At 49.6% G+C, this 18056-nt stretch overlaps 1 long non-coding RNA gene across 2 annotated transcripts; it reads right to left on the bottom strand.

Moving 5' to 3' along the window:
* Nucleotides 1-12480: 12480 nt before the first annotated feature.
* Nucleotides 12481-16760, bottom strand: LOC129021331 (uncharacterized). 2 transcript variants are annotated; one of them, XR_008496036.2, is made up of 3 exons: nucleotides 16431-16760; nucleotides 16202-16296; nucleotides 12481-12948 (listed from the first exon to the last, which is right to left on the bottom strand). It is a non-coding gene; the product is annotated as an uncharacterized LOC129021331 (long non-coding RNA). The 2 variants fall into 2 exon arrangements; XR_010125190.1 differs by lacking the exon at nucleotides 12481-12948 and adding an exon at nucleotides 15639-16021 and having other exon boundaries at nucleotides 16431-16732.
* Nucleotides 16761-18056: the final 1296 nt, after the last annotated feature.

Raw genomic sequence — 18056 nt, 5'->3', positions numbered from 1 at the left:
GGAGGCAGGGAGGGAGGGGATGAAACACTGGCCCAGCCTGCTGGCTTTCTGGGTCTTCCCAGCAGCCTCTGGGCTGGGGAGGGATCAAGGCCCAGAGGGGTGCGGCAGCTTCCCCAGGGCCACCCAGCCAGCCCTTCCTCACTGCAAAATGGAACACTCAGGGCTGAGCTAGAGGCCACGGCTTCTGAGAGGCCCTCCCTGTCCCACCTGCTAGTGAATTTCCTTCCCTATCGCTAGCCACCATTATCCTAGCTGTCTACCTTAGTCTCCCTGCAGGCTGCCACTTGGGGAGGGCTGGCCCACGAGGGGACTCCTGAGCACAGCATGCTCAACATTTACCAGTGAAGGAATGCATTTGCTGTTCCCTGTGCACCAAGAACACTGTCACCCTTCCTCTGCCCAAGGCAGCTCCTCAGGTCTCAGCCCAAAAGCTGCCTCCTCCGGGAAACCCTCCCTGACCCTCCCATGGGAAGTCTAGGCCCTCAGTCACTCCTCTTACACCCCTGCTTCATTTCCGTCACCGTTCTCATTATAATCAGAATTCTCTTGCCTGCCCGTCTTGCTGTCTATCCCCACAGCCTTCACTACTGTGTCCCTGGTGCCTAGAACAGAGCCTGGTACACAGAAGGTGCTCAATGAATGGTGAGTGAATAAATGGAAGAGGCTGAGAAGAAGGAGACATTCCTTGTTAGCTGTGCTGTGTGACCTTAGGCAAAATGGCTCCCCTCTCTGAACCACAGCACTCACCCACGTCCCCCTTCTGGATTCTGAAGAGATGTAGGGAGATTTGGGGGACTGAAGCTAATTGGAGGATTTGCTGTGTGTTCTTAGGCCAACCTTCCACCCTCTCTGAACCACATTCCAAGCTCTTTGCATGTATTAACTCATTTAATCCTACTAATAATTTGTAGGAGACAGGTATTTTTTCTTCTTTTTTCATATTTTTCAATGTTTTGTAGAGATGGATATGTCTCACTCTGTTGCTCAGGCTTTTCTTGAACGCCTGGCCTCAAGCAGCCCTCTTGCCTCAACCCCACAAAGTACTGAGATTACAGGTGTGAGCCACTGCACCAGGCCAAAGTCTTATCATTATCTCCACTTTATAGATGAGGAAACTGAGGCCCAGAAGAGCTAAGTATGTCTGCTCCAGGTCACATGAAAGGATAAGAAGGAATAAAATCTTTCCAGTCCGACTTTCCCTCTTGGGTTTGTCATAACAGTCCTGGCAATGTGAGTCCCATCTTCTGGATAGAAGAACTGAGGCCCAGAGAAGGGTAGACCTGGGGTCACACAGTGCATTAAGGTGTTACTTGGACCTTGCAGGCCAGCCCCCAAAGACCAGACTCAGCCCCAGCAGGGGTCTAGGCCCTCTGGCCTCTGGGGTGGAACATGCTTGCCACCCTTCCCCACCCTCCACCCCCTGCTGGGGATGACCCATCCCTTCTCAGAGCAGGTCCCACCCCGGTGCCAACCCAGGTGTCCTGCAGGGAAGCTGCAAGCTAGGATGACGTAAGCCCTTGTTTTTACAAGGCTCTTGCTCAACAGGCCCCGCCTGCTGCTCCCCCACCCCCACCCAGTACTGTTCAGCCTTTCCCCAAGAAGGGGGGATGGTGGGAACTTGAACCACCACGGCCCAGAGGCCCAGAGTACGCGAGTGGCTGTGTGGGCACAGAAAACCAGGATCCCCCTGGCGCCACCTCTCCCAGTCACCTGCCCTCAGAACCTAGAGCCGGAAAGGATCTCAAACTGGCAGCCAGTGGCCAAAGCGAGACCACAGAGGTGTTCAGTTTGACCCCATAGCGTTTTGCTTGATGTGTGTGTGTTTTAGTGAATTTATTGCCAACATTTAAAAATCAGGAGATTTCACATCAAAATTCAAATTTCCAGCTCCTCTTTTAAAACCTGAAGCTGTGGGCTGGGCCCACGTGGCCGCATGGTGGTGGGCAGGAGCCAGGCGGGGGCGGGGAGGGAACAGGCACTTTCCTACCTGGGACACACGTCCTCCTCTGCCCCCAAGCTGCTTTTCACAATTCCTCCTCCCCATCTCTGCAGCTTTTCCCTATCCCATTTTCAAGAGGAGAAAACTGAGGCAACTTGCCAAGGGGAGATCCACGTGGCTGCTTTGACAGAGAGTGTTCTGCAAAAGGGCTTAGAAATCAGCGCAGGTGGGAAAATATGGCGGAAACGTGAACCATCAGAACATGAATGGGGGGTGTCTCTAGTGGGCGTGGGGCAGGGGGATGGCCTTGCGTGCTGCCCTGTGCCTTCCATGCTGGGGCTCTCCGGCCGTGTCTGGTGTCCCCTCTGGGCCTCAGTCCCTGGTATATAAAATGGGGTGATAGTATTCTATCTGGGATTCTGGGCCTGCTGTTACCCCTCACTGCTGGCCTTCCCCGACACATCAGAGTGAATCAGATGTCCCTTCCACCCCACAAAGCAGGCAGATGGGGAAACTGAGGCCCGAAGAGGATTAGGACTTCCTACTTCCCCCTCCAAATCCCCCTTGTACCCTCCTAAATGAGTACAAGAGCCAGACTTAAAAGCCAGATTCCCTGATTCCAATGTTTGAGATTTTCCCCATCATGCCTCCCCTCCTAGCCCTCAGTTTCCCATCTGCCAAATGGGGCTGGCAGAGATAGATCCCCAAGGGCTGCCAGGCTCCGAGGTTCTGAGATCCAGGATTTTGAAGACGGGAGGTGCTCAGGACTGGTCGTGAAACTTGCCTGAGTATATACTGTCCCCAGGTGGCAGGTTCTGGGACTGCAGGATCCACTCACATACGTGAAGATCCGCTGGGCGCCCTTGCTCTGGGATCAGGGAAGGCCAGTGCCATGGATGTGATAGATGCACACAGGGCATCAGCAGGCCGCTGAGAGGAACCAGAGTGTCCAACGAACAGAAAACAGTGCTCAACCTTCACATTTATCGAATGTTCCTTGGCACATGCCCTAATTCCGGACAAGACGAGCAATTCCTGTTCTTGTGGAGCTGAAATTCTCCTGGGGGAGACAAGCACTAAACAAGATCAATGATTAAAGTATAGATTGTGTTAGATTCTGGTCAGCACTATGGAGGAAAATACAGCAGGGGAGCAGAGCAGGAGTTCTGGGAGATTTGATTTTTTGTTTTCTGGGGTTTTTTGTTTGTTTGTTTTTTGAGACAGGGTCTCACTGCTGGAGTGCAATGGCACGATCTCTGCTCACTGCAGCCTCTGCTTCTTGGGCTCAAGTGATCCTCCCACCTCAACCTCCCAAGTAGCTGGGACCACAGGGGCATGCCACCACACCCAGCTGATTTTTTAATGTTTTGTAGAGATCAGGTCTCATTATATTGCCCAAGCTGGGGGAGTTGATTTTAACTTTATGTTAGAGTAGTCAGGGAACACCTCACTGAGGTGACATTTAAGCAAAAACCTGAATGTGGCGAAGCAGGTATCTGGGGGACCTTGGACCACACAAAGGGAACAGCAAGTGCAAAGGCCCTGAGGTAGGAGCATGTAGTTGTGGTGATGATGGAGAGTAGCAGGAATTTGTGTCATAGAAATAGTGGGGGCCGGCCAGGCACAGCGGATCATGCCTGCAATCCTAGCACTTTGGGAGGCCGAGGTGGGTGGATTACTTGAGGTCAGGAGTTTGAGACCAGCCTGGCCAACATGGTGAAACCCCATCTCTACTAAAAATTAAAAAAAAAAATTATGGCCAGGCATGGTGGCGTGCATCTGTAATCCCAGCTACTCAGGAGGCTGAGACATGAGAATCACTTGAACCCGGGAGGCGGAGGTTGCAGTGAGCCGAAATTGTGCCTCTGCACTCCAACCTGGGTGACAGAGCGAGACTCTGCCTCCAAAAAAAAAAAAAAAAAATGGAACATGGAAACATGGAATGGGAGAAAATATTTGCAAATCATATATCTGATAAGGGGTTCATATCCAGAATACATAAAGAACTTTTACAACTCAACAGCAATAAAAACAACTCAATTAAAAATGGGCAAAGGACTTGAATAAACATTTCTCCAAAGAAAACTGTGAATGGCTAATAATCACATGATAAGATACTCAACATCACTAACCATTAAGGAAATACAAACCAAAACTGCAATGAGGCCAGGTGCGGTGGCTCATGCCTATAATCCCAACACTTTGGTGGATCACCTGAGGTCAAGAGTTGGAGACCAGCCTGGCCGACATGGTGAAACCCCGTCTCTACTAAAAATACAAAAATTAGCTGGGCGTGGTGGTACATGCGTGTAGTCCCAGCTACTTGGGAGGCTGAGGCAGGAGAATCGCTTGAACCTGAGAGGCGGAGGTTGCAGCAAGCCAAGATCACGCCACTGCACCCCAGCCTGGGCAACAGAGTGAGACTCCATCTAAAAAAAAACAAAAAACAAAACAAACAAAAAAAACACAATGAGAAGAGAGGATTTTGAATGTTCCCGACACAAAGAAATGATAAACGCTTGAGGTAATGGATATCCTAATTACCCAGATTTGGTCATTACACATTGTATACATGTATTGAAATATCATTCTGTAACCCACGAACATGTACAATTATGTGTCAACTAAAAATAAAAGGAATAAAACACAATGAGATACCACCTTACGCCCATTAGGATGGCTGCTGCGTTGGGAAGGATGTGTAGAAATTGGAACACTTGTGTAGCTACTGTGGGAAATGGTATGGTTGTTCCTCAAAAAATTAAAAATAGAATTACCAAATGACCCAGCAATTTTATTTCTGGGTGTGTACCCAAATGAATTGAAAGCAAGATCTCGAAGAGATATTTGTACACTCACGTTCATAGCAGCCTTCTTCACAATAGCCAAAAGGTGGAAGCAATTAGCCGGGTGTGGTGGCGGGCGCCTGTAATCCCTGCTACTTGGGAGGCTGAGACAGGAGAATCGCTTGAACCCGGGAGGCAGAGGTTGCAGTGAGCCAAGATCGCACCACTGCACTCCAGCCTAAGTGACAGAGCAAGAAGCCGTCTTAAAAAAAAAAAAAAAAAAGAGGTGGAAGAAACCCGTGTCCATCAATGGACAAATGGACAAAACGTGTTGTGTCTGTACAACAGAATGTTATTTAGCCTTAAAAAGGAAGGAGATTCTGACACAGGCTACAACACGGACGAACCTTAAGGATATTGTGCTAAGTGAAATAAGCCAGCCACAAAAGGACAAATACTGCATGTACCACTTACATGAAGTCCCTCGAGTAGTCAGATTCATAAAGACAGAAAATAGAACAGTGGTTGCCAGGAGCTGAGGTAGGAGGAAGTTCTTGTTTAATGGATATAGAGTTACTGTTTGGGAAGATGGAAAGAGTTCTGGAGATAGATGGTGTTGACGAATACCCAACAGCATGAATGTCCTTAATGGCACCGAACTGTGCACTTAAAATGGTTAATATGGTAAGTTTTATGTTCTGCATATTTTACCACAATTTGAAAAAAAAGGCCAACGTGGGCCAGGCGCAGTGGTTCACACCTGTAATCCCAGCACTTTGGGAGGCCGAGGCAGGAGGATCCCTTGAGCCCAGGAGTTCAAGACCAGCCTGGGCAATACAGTAAGATCTCTTTTTTTTTTTTTTTTTTTTGAGATGGAGTCTCGCTCTGTCGCCCAGGCTGGAGTGCAGTGGCGCGATCTCGGCTCACTGCAAGCTCTGCCTTCCGGGTTCACGCTATTCTTCTGCCTCAGCCTCCCGAGTAGCTGGGACTACAGGCGCCCGCCACTGCGCCCAGCTAATTTTTTGTATTTTTAGTAGAGACGGAGTTTCACCGTGATCTCGATCTCCTGACCTCGTGATCCGCCCACCTTGGCCTCCCAAAGTGCTGGGATTACAGGTGTAAGCCACCGCGCCCGGCCTCTCATTTCTAACAAACAAAAGATGGATCTTCACCTGTGGACAGAGAAAGATGTCCACTGGCATTGTGACTTGAGAGGCAACAGGCAGGGCAGGGGCCTGGTAAAGTCACGTTTGTCTTGAAAACCTTTGCCATTAGCTAAAACGTTTTTAAAATGTGAATGACATGCAGTATTGATGAAGGTGTGGAAAAACAGGCACTCTTACAGTTTCAGTCGCTGTGCAAAGTGGTATAACCTCCAGTTCTAATCTGGCCACGCCCATCAAAATGGGAAATGTCGCAGCCATAAAAAATGATGAGTTCATGTCCTTTGTAGGGACACGGATGAAGCTGGAAACCATCATTCTCAGCAAACTATCGCAAGGACAAAAAACCAAACACCGCATGTTCTCGCTCATAGGTGGGAATTGAACAATGAGAACACATGGACACAGGAAGGGGAACATCACACACCGGGGCCTGTTGTGGGGTGGGGGGAGGGGGGAGGGATAGCATTTGGTGATATGCCTAATGTTAAATGATGAGTTACTGGGTGCAGCACACCAACATGGCACATGTATACATATGTAACTAACCTGCACGTTGTGCACATGTACCCTAAAACTTAAAGTATAATTTAAAAAATAATAAATAAAAATATTAAAAAAAAGAAAAAAGAAAAAAACAAAGTGGGAAATGTCACTGGACCCAGAAATGCAAGGCATTTATGCCACCAAGACGCTCACACTTGCTTAAAGACAAATGGACAACGGCAAATGCTTTGCAATAGCAAAAGCTTGTGAGGTAACGTCAGTGGCTGTCATTACCAAAGAACACTAAGAAGAATGAGGCAGCTCCATGGGAGAGGACTTAGACCAGCACTGTCCAAGAGAACCTTCTAGAATGATGGACATGTTCTCTATCTGGGTTGTATCATACAGCAGCTATCAGCCATGTGTGTCTATTGAATTCCTGAAATGTGGCTAGTGTACTTGAGGAACTGAATTTTTAATTTTATTGAATTGTATTTAAATTTAAATTAAGGCCAGGTGCAGTGGCTCACGCCTGTAATCCCAGCACTTTGGGAGGCCAAGGCGGGTGGATCATGAGGTCAGGAGTTCAAGACCAGCCTGGCCAAGATGGTGAAACCCCGTCTCTACTAAAAAAAAAACCCACAAAAATTAGCCAGGCACAGTGGCAGGTGCCTGTAATCCCAGCTACTCGGGAGGCTGAGGCAGGAGAATCACTTGAACCCGGGCAACAGAGGTTGCAGTAAGCTGAGACTGCGCCACTGCACTCCAGCCTGGGCAACAGAGTGAGACTCTATCTTAAAAAAAAAATTAGCCGGGCATGGTGGTGTGTGCCTGTAGTCCCAGCTACTCGGGAGGCTGAAGCAGGAGGAGTGCTCTATTTTTAAAAAATACATAAAAATTTAATTTTTTTAAAATAAATTTAAATCACCTCCTGGACTAGTGACTACTATATTGAACAGTACACATCTAGAACGATCTCCAAGATCTATCATTAATTGGAAAAAAAAAAAAAAGCCAAGAGCAGGCCGGATGTGTGGTGTGCGAACCCCACATAAATGAGGGGAGGAGTGGAAATGTACTCACGTATTCTTTTTGGTTTGTTTATCTGTTTAGAAACAGGGTCTCACTGTATCGCCCAGGCTGGACTGCAGTGGCTGTTCACAGGGAGATCATAGCACACAAACTCCTGGGTCTGGCGATCCTCCCACCTCAGCCTCCTGAGTAGCTGAGACTGCAGATGTGTGCCACCGCGCCCAGCTTCATGTATTTAAGGATGCAGAGGCTCATGCTGGAAGGGTCATAAGAAACCAGCAACAGTAGTAGCCCAGGGCCGGGGGTTCTGGCTGCCGCCATGTAACGCTACACATCAAAACTTAGTGAATAATGCTGCAATAAACGTGCAAGCGCAGATATTTCTTCAACATACTAGATTCATTTCCATGGGATATATACCCAGTAGTGGGGTTACTGGATTATATAGTAATTCTTTCTTAGTGAATAATGCTGCAATAAACGTGCAAGCACAGATATTTCTTCAACATACTAGATTCATTTCCATGGGATATATACCCAGTGGTGGGGTTACTGGATTATATAGTAATTTTTTTTTTTTTTGAAACAGAGTCTCACTTTGTTGCCCAGGCTGGAGTGCAGTGGCATGATCTCAGATCTCAGCTCACTGCAAATTCCACTTCCCAGGTTCAAGCAGCTCTCATGCCTTAGCCTCCCAAATAGCTGGATTACAGGTGTGTGCCACCACGCCCTAAAAATACAAAATAACAAATTTTTGTATTTGTAGTAGAGACAGGGTTTTGCCATGTAGGCCAGGCTAGTCTCGAACTCCTGACCTCAAGTGATCCACCCACCTCGGCCTCCCGAAGTGTTGGGATTACAGGCGTGAACTACCATGCCCGGCCAGTAATTCTGTTTTTTAAGGGCTTAAAATAACCACCAATATATTTGCTCATGATCCTGTAGGTGAGGAATTAGGACAGAGCATGAGGGGATGGCTTGTCTCTGCTCCAAGCGTCCACGGTGGTTTCTGTGCTCCACGTGTGGCACCTCACGGCTGACCCGAGTGGCGGATGGCTGGCTGGACCATGTGTCTGCTGCCTTAGTTCTTCGTTCCTCAGTGCTCCCTCTGGCAGTTTCTTTCTCCCCATGTGTCCTCTGCACATGCTGCAAGTTGTCCCTTCAAATAGCCTCTCCTCCTGGCCTCTCTTGCCTCGCAGCCTTTCCATATGGTCTCCTCAGCACAGTCTTTTTTTTTTTTTTTTTTTTTTAAACCTTGCACTTTTTGCAACCAGCACAGACTTCTTACATAGCTGCTGGCCTCCCCCAAAACACAAAAGTGGAAGCTGCTGCTTAAGACTTAAGCCAGCCAGGCGTGGTGGTTCACGCCTGTAGTCCCAGCACTTTGGGAGGCCAAGGCGGGTGGATCACTTAAGGTCAGGAGTTCAAGACCAGCCTGGCCAACATGGTGAAACCCCATCTCTACTAAAAATACAAAAATTAGCCAGGTGCAGTGGCACGACCCTGTAATCCCAGCTACTCGGGAGGCTGAGGCAGGAGAATCACTTGAGCCCAGGAAGGGGAGCGGAGGCTGCAGTGAGCCAAGATTGCACCACTGCACTCCAGCCTGGGCAACAGAACAAGACCCTGTCTCAAAAAAAAAAAAAACTCAATTCACCATGGGGCCTAGCGTGGTGGCTCACGCCTATAATCCCAGCACTTTGAGAGGCCAAAGCAGGAGGATCACTTGAGGCCAGGAGTTCAAGACAAGCCGGTCAACATAGTGAGACCCCTGTCTATACAAAGAAAACCAAAATTATCCAGGTATGGTGGTGCGCATCTGCAGTCCTAGACACTCAGGAGATTGAGGCAGGAGGATCTCTTGGGCCGGAGAGGTCAAGGCTGCGGTGAGCCATGATTGTGTCACTGCACTCCAGCCTGGGTGACGGAGCAAGACCCTGTCTCTAAAAAGAAAAAAAAAAATGTTCGCCATGGCCACGTATTACCTTATGATTGGTTGGGTCCAGAATGTTGCCTGGTCCTGCTTCCACACCTTGGTTGTGCTGTTCCCCTGCCTCTAACACTCTTCCTTTCCATCCCCAGCTGTCAAGACGCCCAGGGAAACGTTCCCTGAATGCCCAAGTCCGTTACTCTCCCCTCCTCCAGGCTCCAACTGGACTTCAGGCCTCTGGGCCTCACTCCATCCACCCTACTGGAATTAGTGCTGTGTAGTCTCCCTCTCCTGGGAACCCCTCTAGGGTCTGCCCAATCTTGGTCGTCTCTGTCCACACACACATACAGTGGAATCATGCAGGTGCTGAGTAGTTGCTCAGTGACTTGAGGGCCCAAACCAGGAAAATACACATTTGCCCAACCCACCTTCCCCAACCCACCCCACCCCACCCCCACGCCCCACCACAGGCATCACGGGTTGCGCTGCCTAGAATGGCCACAAGGTGGCGCGGGAGCCCCCGCCTCCGATCTCTGCAACCTCTGTCTGAACTGGGAAACAGCTTCAGGTTGGGGTGCCTGAGGGCCAGAGACCCCCGGGAGAGGGGGCCTCAAGCCCAGCTTTAAAGAGAAAGTTTACAGGCCGGGCACGGTGGCTCACACCTGTAATCCCAGCATTTTGGGAGGCCCAGGCGGGCAGATCACCTGAGGTCAGGGGTTCGAGACCACCCTGACCAACATGGCGAAACCCCGTCTCTACTAAAAATACAAAAATTAGCCCGGTGTGGTGGTGCATGCCTGTAATCCCAGCTACTCGGGAGGCTGAGGCATGAGAATCGCTTGAACCCGGGAGGCAGAAGTTGCGGTGAGCCAAGATCGCACCATTGCACTCCAGCCTGGGCAAAAAGAGTGAAACTCGGTATCAAAAAAAAGAAAAAAAAAAAAGAGAGAAAGCTTACTGCCTACTCCCCTCCTCAAATTCAAAATTTACTTCCTCTTCAAGTAAATGGACTTTAATTATAGGCATGCCAGCACTGATACCTGCAACAATCTCTGAAATCTTGTGTGAGTGAAAGATGCCAGACGCCAAGAACCTCGTGTGTGATCCCATCTGTTTAGAGCTCTAGAACAGGCAGAACTCACCCATGAGGAAAATATCAGAACGGTGGTTGCTAGTTGGGGGAGAGCACAACTGGGGAGGGGACAAGGGTGCTCGCTGGGGTGATGGTGTGTGTTTCGTGTGAGTTTCCTAAGGCCGCCATGATAAGATACCACAAACCCAAAACAACAGAAATTTATTCTCCCCTGAAACCAGGGTCCTGCTCCCTCTGGAGGCTCTGGGGAAGAATCCCTCCTTACCTCTTCCATGGTGCTTGCCTGCCATCCACCATGTTCCTTGGCTCTAGCTGCCTCACCCCAATCTCTGCCTTCATCTTCCAACAGCCTTCTTCCAGTGCCTTCTTCCCTCTGTGTGTGTTCACCTCCAAATCTCCCTCTCCTTTCTCTTATATAAACACCAGTCATTGGATTTAGAGCCCCCCCTAATCCAGAATGATCTCATCTTAAGTTGGGTTACATCTGCAGCCCCTATTTCCAAATAAGGACACATTCACAGGTCCCAGGGGTTAGGACTTGAACATATCTTCTTGGGGGACACAATTCAACCTACTGCATGTTTAACATCTTGGAGGGAGTTTGGGCAGTGCAGGTGGATGCATTTGTCAAAAGTAATCAAAAGTGGCTGGGCGCAGTGGCTCACCCCTGTAATCCCAGCACTTTGGGAGGCCGAGGCGGGTGAATCACTTGAGGTCAGGAGCTCAAGACCAGCCTGGCCAACACGGTGAAACCCCATCTCTACTAAAAATACAAAAATTAGCCTGGCACAGTGGTGGGCACCTGTAATCCCAACTGCTCAGGAGGAGGCAGAAGAATCGCTTGAACCCTGGAGGCAGAGGTTGCAGTGAGCAGAGATCGCAACACTTCACTCAGCCTTGGTGAGAGAGCAAAACTCCATCTCAAAAAAATACTAATAATAATCAAAAGTACACCTAAGGGTTGTGCAGTTCACCAAATATAAGCTTTACGGACAGAGAAACAAATATTGGACTCTAGTTAATGACCTGCACACTGACATCTTGACATGTACACTGACATCTTGAGGGGTATCTGCAGCTTACCCAATTAAATGTTAAAAATAAAACAAGCCAGGCATGGTGACTCTCACCTGTAATCCCAGCACTTTGGGAGGCCAAGGCAGGTGGATCACTTGAGGTCAGGAGTTCAAGACCAGCCTGGCCAACATGGTGAAACTCCGTCTCTACTAAAAATTAGCTGAATGTGGTGGCACACGCCTGTAATCCCAGTTACCTGTGAGGCTGAGGTAGGAGAATTGCTTGAACCCGGGAGAGGGATGTTGCAGTGAACCGAGATCGTGCCACTGCACTCCAGCCTGGGTGACAGAGTGAAACTCCATCTCAATAAATAAATAAATAAATATAAAAAATAAAACAGATTAATGAATAAACAGAGGTAGAGCCCCACCAATGCCACTTTTAAGACTCTGTCCTGAGGAGCTCATCATGAAAATAACTCAAGCCTGCTCCTCACCACACTTTCATTTAGGCTTTTCTTCAGATAAGATCTCTGTCGCCCAGGCTCAAGTACATTGGCACCATCACAGCTCACTGTAGCCTCAACACCCCTAGACTCAGGTGCCCTTCCCTCCTCTGCCTCCCAAGAAGCTGGGACCACAGGCACGCACCACCATGCCAGGCTAATTTTTTTTTTTTTTTTTTTTTTGGAGACAAGGTCTGTCACTCTGTCACCCAGGCCAGAGTGCAGTGGCACAATCACGGCTCACGGCAGTCTCAGCCTCCCCAGGCTCAAGTAATCCTCACATTTCAGCCTCCCAAGTAGCTGGGACTACAGGCACACGCCACCACACCTAGCTAATTGTTTTGCATTTTGTAGAGACAGGATTTTGCCATGTTTCCCAGGCTGGTCTCAAACTCCTGGGCTCAAGCGATCCGCCTACCTCGGCTTCCCAAAGTGCTGGGAAGCCACTGTGCCTGGCCTAGTCATTTAAACATTTTAATGATGAAAACTATGGAAACCAACTCAGTGCTCAGCATTGCCACCCCCACTGGAGCACCTGGGGACTCAGCCTGAAGCTGTGGGAGGCATCGGGTGCGGGAAGCCTCTGAAATGAAGGGAAAGGTTGAACGTGGTCACGTTTGCTTTATTACAGGAAGAATTATTCCAGCTTTCATCCAGTTCTCAGGGCCAGGCCAGTGACCCCCACAGAGGTGAAGGCCCGTGGTCAGCTGGGTGCTGGGTGCCCACCGGGTGCTGACATGCGTACTCAGACCCCTCAAGAGGAAAGAGTGGCCTCCTTCACCAGGAAGCCGGCGCTGGTCCCAGCCCTGTCGCCGGGAACGTGAGCAACTGGGCCTCTGTTTCCTGGGCATTTATGCTGTGCCAGGCACTGCCTGAGAGGGTCGTATTTCTTCATATATTTATTCCCTTCTCTTCTGGTACCTGCCATCCACCTCTTCTCACCCTCACTCAAAGGCAGCCATTCTGTCACTTTGTGTCTTTTTGCTGGAATGTGTCCCTGCAAAACACATGTGGCTACTTTGTGGCATGAACACTTGTGTGAAGGGTTTTGTGACTGTGGCTTATCCACGGTCCTTTCTATGATTAGTCCCCAATCTCAGCCACCCAGTCCCTGGGGTAGACACCCAAGTGACCCCGAACTTGCCCCACCACAGATAAGGTGAGCTGCCGCCTCCTTGCACCCTCTAGGGCTGGCGCGAGGATGTCTTTGGGACTTTGGCTTGGGAGTAGGTTGTAGGGGATGGGGGGACTAATTTTACTAAGTACCAGGTGCTCTACAGAACGGCTGTCCCATCTCCACTCACACCAGCTGTGCCCAAGGGTTTTATATCCCATATCTTCCACCACCGCTTGGTACTACTCACCTTTTTTTTTTTTTTTTTTTGAGACAGAGTCTTGCTCTGTCGCCCAGGCTGGAGTGTAGTGGTGCAATCTCAGCTGACTGCAACCTCCACCTCCTAGATTCAAGCAATTCTTGTGCCTCAGCCTCCTGAGTAGCTGGGACTACAAGTGCCCACCACCATGCCTGGGTAATTTTTGTATTTTTAGTAGACACGGAGTTTCTCCATGTTGGCCAGGCTGGTCTCGAACTCCTGACCTCAGGTGATCTACGTGCCTTGGCTTCCCAAAGTGCTGGGATTTCAGGCATGCACCACCACACCTGGCACTATTCACCTTTTAAATGATTTTTTTTTTAATTTTGAAATACTTTCAGACTTAGAGAAAAGTTACAAATACTTCAAATATTTCCCAAATGTTTTCATTTTACTACATTTGATGTATCATATTCTCCTTCTCTCTCTCTCCCCACAGACACACGCACACACACACACACACACACACACACACGTGTCGTTTTTTGTTTGTTTGCTTTTTGAGACAGGGTCTCTCTGTCACCTTTTTAATTAGCCAGGCATGGTGTTGCACATCTGTAGTCCCAGCTACTCAGGAGGCTGAGGTGGGAGGATCGCTCGAATCCAGGAGTTCGAGGCTGTAGTGAGCAGGTATCATGCCACTGCACTCCCTCCTGGGCGACAGAGCGAGACGCCATCTCCAAAGAAAAAAAAAAAGAAAACAAAACAAAACAAAAAGATGTCCGCGGTTGGGCATGGTGGCTCATGCCTGTAATCCCAGCACTTTGAGAGGCCAAGGCGGGTGGATCATGAGGCCAGGAGTTCGAGACCAGCCTGGCCAACATGGTGAAACCCTGTCTCTACTAAAAATACAAAAATTAGCCAGATGTGGTGGTGGGCGCCTGTAATCCCAGCTACTCGGGAGGCGGAGACAGGGGAATCGCTTGAACCTGGGAGGCAGGGGTTGCCGTGAGCTGAAATTGTGCCACTGCACTCCAACTTGGGCAACAGAGCGAGACCCTGTGTCAATAAATAAATAAATAATGTGAACTGTTAATGTGAGTTACATATTTAATTTAAAATTTTCTAATTTTAAATTAGAAACATAATGCAACATAATGAGACCCCATCTCTACGAAAAAATTTAAAAATTAACTGGACATAGTGGTGCCTGCCTGTAGTCTCAGATACTTGGGAGGTGAGGCAGGAGGACTGCTTGAGCCCAGGAGTTCAAGGCTCCAGTGAGCTATGACTGCACTCCAGCCCAGGCGACAGAGCAAGACCTTGTCTCTAAAAATAAATATATATATTTTTTGAGACAGAGTTTTGCTCTTGTTGCCCGGGCTGGAGTGCAATGACACTATCTCAGCTCATCGCAACCTCCGTCTCCCAGGTTCAAGAGATTCTCCTGTCTCAGCCTCCCAAGTAGCTGGGATTACTGGCATGCACCACCACACCTGGCTAATTTTGTATTTTTAGTAGAGGCAGGGTTTCTCTATGTTGGTCAGGCTGGTCTCAAACTCCCGACCTCAGGTGATCCATCTACCTTGGCCTCCCAAAGTGCTGGGATTACAGGCGTGAGCCACTGCACCTGGCTTTTTCTTTTTTTCTTTTTTCTTTTTTTTTTTTTAATTTTTTGAGACAGAGTCTCACTCTGTCACCCAGGCTGGAATGCAGTGGTGCTATGTCTGCTCACTGCAACCTTCACCTCCCAGGTTCAAGCGATTCTCCTGACTCAGTCTCCTGAGTAGCTGGGATTACAGGCGCCCGCCACCGCGCCTGGCTAATTTTTTTTTTTTTTTTTTTGTATTTTTAATAGAGACAGTGTTACACCATGTTGGCCAGGCTGGTCTCGAGCTCATGACCCCAGGTATTCCACCTGCCTCGGCTTCCCAAAGTGCTGGGATTACAAACACGAGCCACTGCACCCTGCCAAGGGTTGTAGTTCTTAAAGTCTTTATCAGGCATATAAGCATGAGACTCCTCTCTTCATGGTCTTCCTCTATTTGTGAAGGTTTTCTTAACATTAATGACACCAGGCCATGCTCGGTGGCTCACACTTTGGGAGGCCGAGGCGGGTGGATTACAAGGTCAGGAGATCGAGACCACGGTGAAACCCCGTCTCTACTAAAAATACAAAAAATACAAAAAATTAGCTGGGCGTGGTGGCGGGTGCCTGTAGTCCCAGCTACTCAGAGAGGCTGAGGCAGGAGAATGGTGTGAAGCTGGGAGGCGGAACTTGCAGTGAGCCGAGATCGCACCACTGCACTCCAGCCTGGGCAACAGAGCGAGACTCCCTCTCCAAAAAAAAAAAAAAAATTAGTGACACCATTTTGATTCTGACAACTGTCACTTTTTTTATTGTGGTAAAATATTTAACAGAATATTTATATTTTTCACCATTATTAAGTGTACAATTCAGTGGCATTAAATGCATTCACACCAGGCACAGTGGCTCACACCTGTAATCCCAGCACTTTGGGAGGCCAAGGCGGGAGAATTACTTGAGCCCAAGTGTTCAAGACCAGCCTGGGCAACATAGCGATACCCCCATCTCTACAAAAAATACAAGAAAAATCAGCCAGGCGTGGTGGCGCACACCTGTAGTCCCAGCTACTCGGGAGGCTGAGGTGGGAGAATCACTTGAGCACGGGAGGTCGAAGCTGCAGTGAGCTAGGATTGCACCACTGCAGTCTAGCCTGGGCAACAGAGTAAGACCTTGTCACAAAAAAAAGAAAAGAAAAAAAATTCACAATGCTGTATACTCGTCATCACTCTGTATCCAAAACTTTTCCATCATCCCCAACACAAACTCTGTCCTCATTCAACAATTCCCCCCTCTCTCCAGGTAACCTCTATTCTATTTTCCATCTCTCAGAATCTGCCCATCCCAGGTACCTCATACAACATTGTCCTTCTGTGTCTGGCTTCTTTCACTGAGCACAATGTTTTCCAGGTCCATAGGTGTTGTGGTCCGTGTTGGAATTTTCTTCCTGGGACAAAACAAGGCCTGTCTGACTCCAGGGCTGCCCCCGATCCCCCACACTCACCTGCCTGTCCCCTCCACAGGCCTCAGTGCTTCTGTCTGTAGGAAGGGAAGGGCTGGGCAGCCTGCTGGGCTGGTCACCTGCCACCTTGCCGTCAGCGCCTTCCCTCGCGTTAATCACTGTTCAGCCAGAAAACCGAAACCCATAAACGCTGCAACAGGGACGCTCCCACAGGGAACGGGTTACAGAGACGACGGTGGAGGCAGAGGCCGAATGGGATGGGGAGGACGCTCCGAGAAAGAAATCGCAGCCACAGAGAGCCACTGCCACCTCTAAGGTGGAGGGGCTGGTAAGGTTGCTGTAGCCCAGGGCCTGCGTCACTCCGCAAAGCTGGAGGCACAGGGGCCTGTCCCGGGGCGCTCTCCGACCGGGGCCTCCCGTTGGCCAATAGGAACTCACCGGACGCGAGCCTGGGAAAGGCGCCGCAGGGTCAGCTCTGGGATAGACAGAGCAGAGCTGCAGAGGGCGGGGCTTGGATCGGAAGGCAAAGAGCCCCCGCTCCCGCCCGACAGACCCTCCCTCCCTGGTCAGCTCCTACCAGGCAGCCCCCAACTGTGGCTCCAGCCCTAGCTTCTCGGACCCAGCTTCCTTCTGTCCCGCTGGCCTAGGGTGGAGCGCCTCCAGCTGTGGCCAGTACCTCACCTGGCCTTTCTGCATCTCGGCTTATCCGTCCTCTGTGTAAGCAATGCCTGTATTCCATCCCTTCTGTCTGAAATGCCTAGGGTGGTCTCCCTCTTCCAGACTGGCCCCCAGTGAGACACCAGTGGTGCTGTCGTTTACAGAGTGGCCACAGTGCTACCACGGGAGGTTAGTGGATGGCTGAGTCATGAACCAGAAAGGAGGGCAGAAGTGAGGTGAGATGGGTCCCCGAGGCAGGGCCACTCCATGGTAAGTGCAGGATCTCAAAGCAGACCCTGAGCTTTACAGAGACGTTGAGTGGCCACAATCAGGCCCCCAGCTCAGCCAGTGGACGGGCTCCATGTGGCAGTGGGCCAAGGAAACCAGCCTCCACTGAGGGCCCCCTGTGTGCCTAGCTGTATTCCCACGTCAACCCCATCTCAGTTTGCAGGGCTCACCGTAACAAAGGACTGTAGACCGTGTGGTTTAAACAACAGAGCTCCCTCTGTTTGTGTCTGTGTCCAAATTTCCTCTTCCTATGAAGACAACGATTATATTGGATTAGGGTCCACCCTAATGACCTCATTTTTACTTAATTACCTTTTTTTTTTTTCAAGAGGGAGCTTCACTCTGTGGCCCAGGCTGGAGTGCAGTGTCGCGATCTCAGCTCACCGCAACTCCCGCCTCCCGGGTTCCAGCAGTTCTCCTGCCTCAGCCTCCCGGGTAGCTAGGATTACAGATGTCCACCACCATGCCCAGCTAATTTTTGTATTTTTCGTAGAGATAGGGTTTCACCATGTTGGCCAGGCTGGTCTCGAATTCCTGACCTCAAGTAATCTGCCCACCTCGACCTCTCAAAGTGCTGGGATTACAGGCGTGAGCCACTGTGCCTGGCCACTTAATTACCCCTTTAAAGGCCTTTTTCCAAATACAGTAACATTCTGAGGTACTGGGGGTTAGAATCTCAACATAATTATGTGGAGGAGGTCATCATTCAGCCCGTGACACCCCTCAGTTTCACAAGGTGGGCATTATCAGCCCTGTTCTCCAAATGAGGAAACTGAGGCCCAGACAGTGGCTCACCCAAG

Source organism: Pongo pygmaeus, chromosome 21 (genome assembly GCF_028885625.2).
Source record: "Pongo pygmaeus isolate AG05252 chromosome 21, NHGRI_mPonPyg2-v2.0_pri, whole genome shotgun sequence".
NCBI lineage: Eukaryota > Metazoa > Chordata > Mammalia > Primates > Hominidae > Pongo > Pongo pygmaeus.
This window is presented reverse-complemented; position numbering and strand designations above follow the sequence as displayed.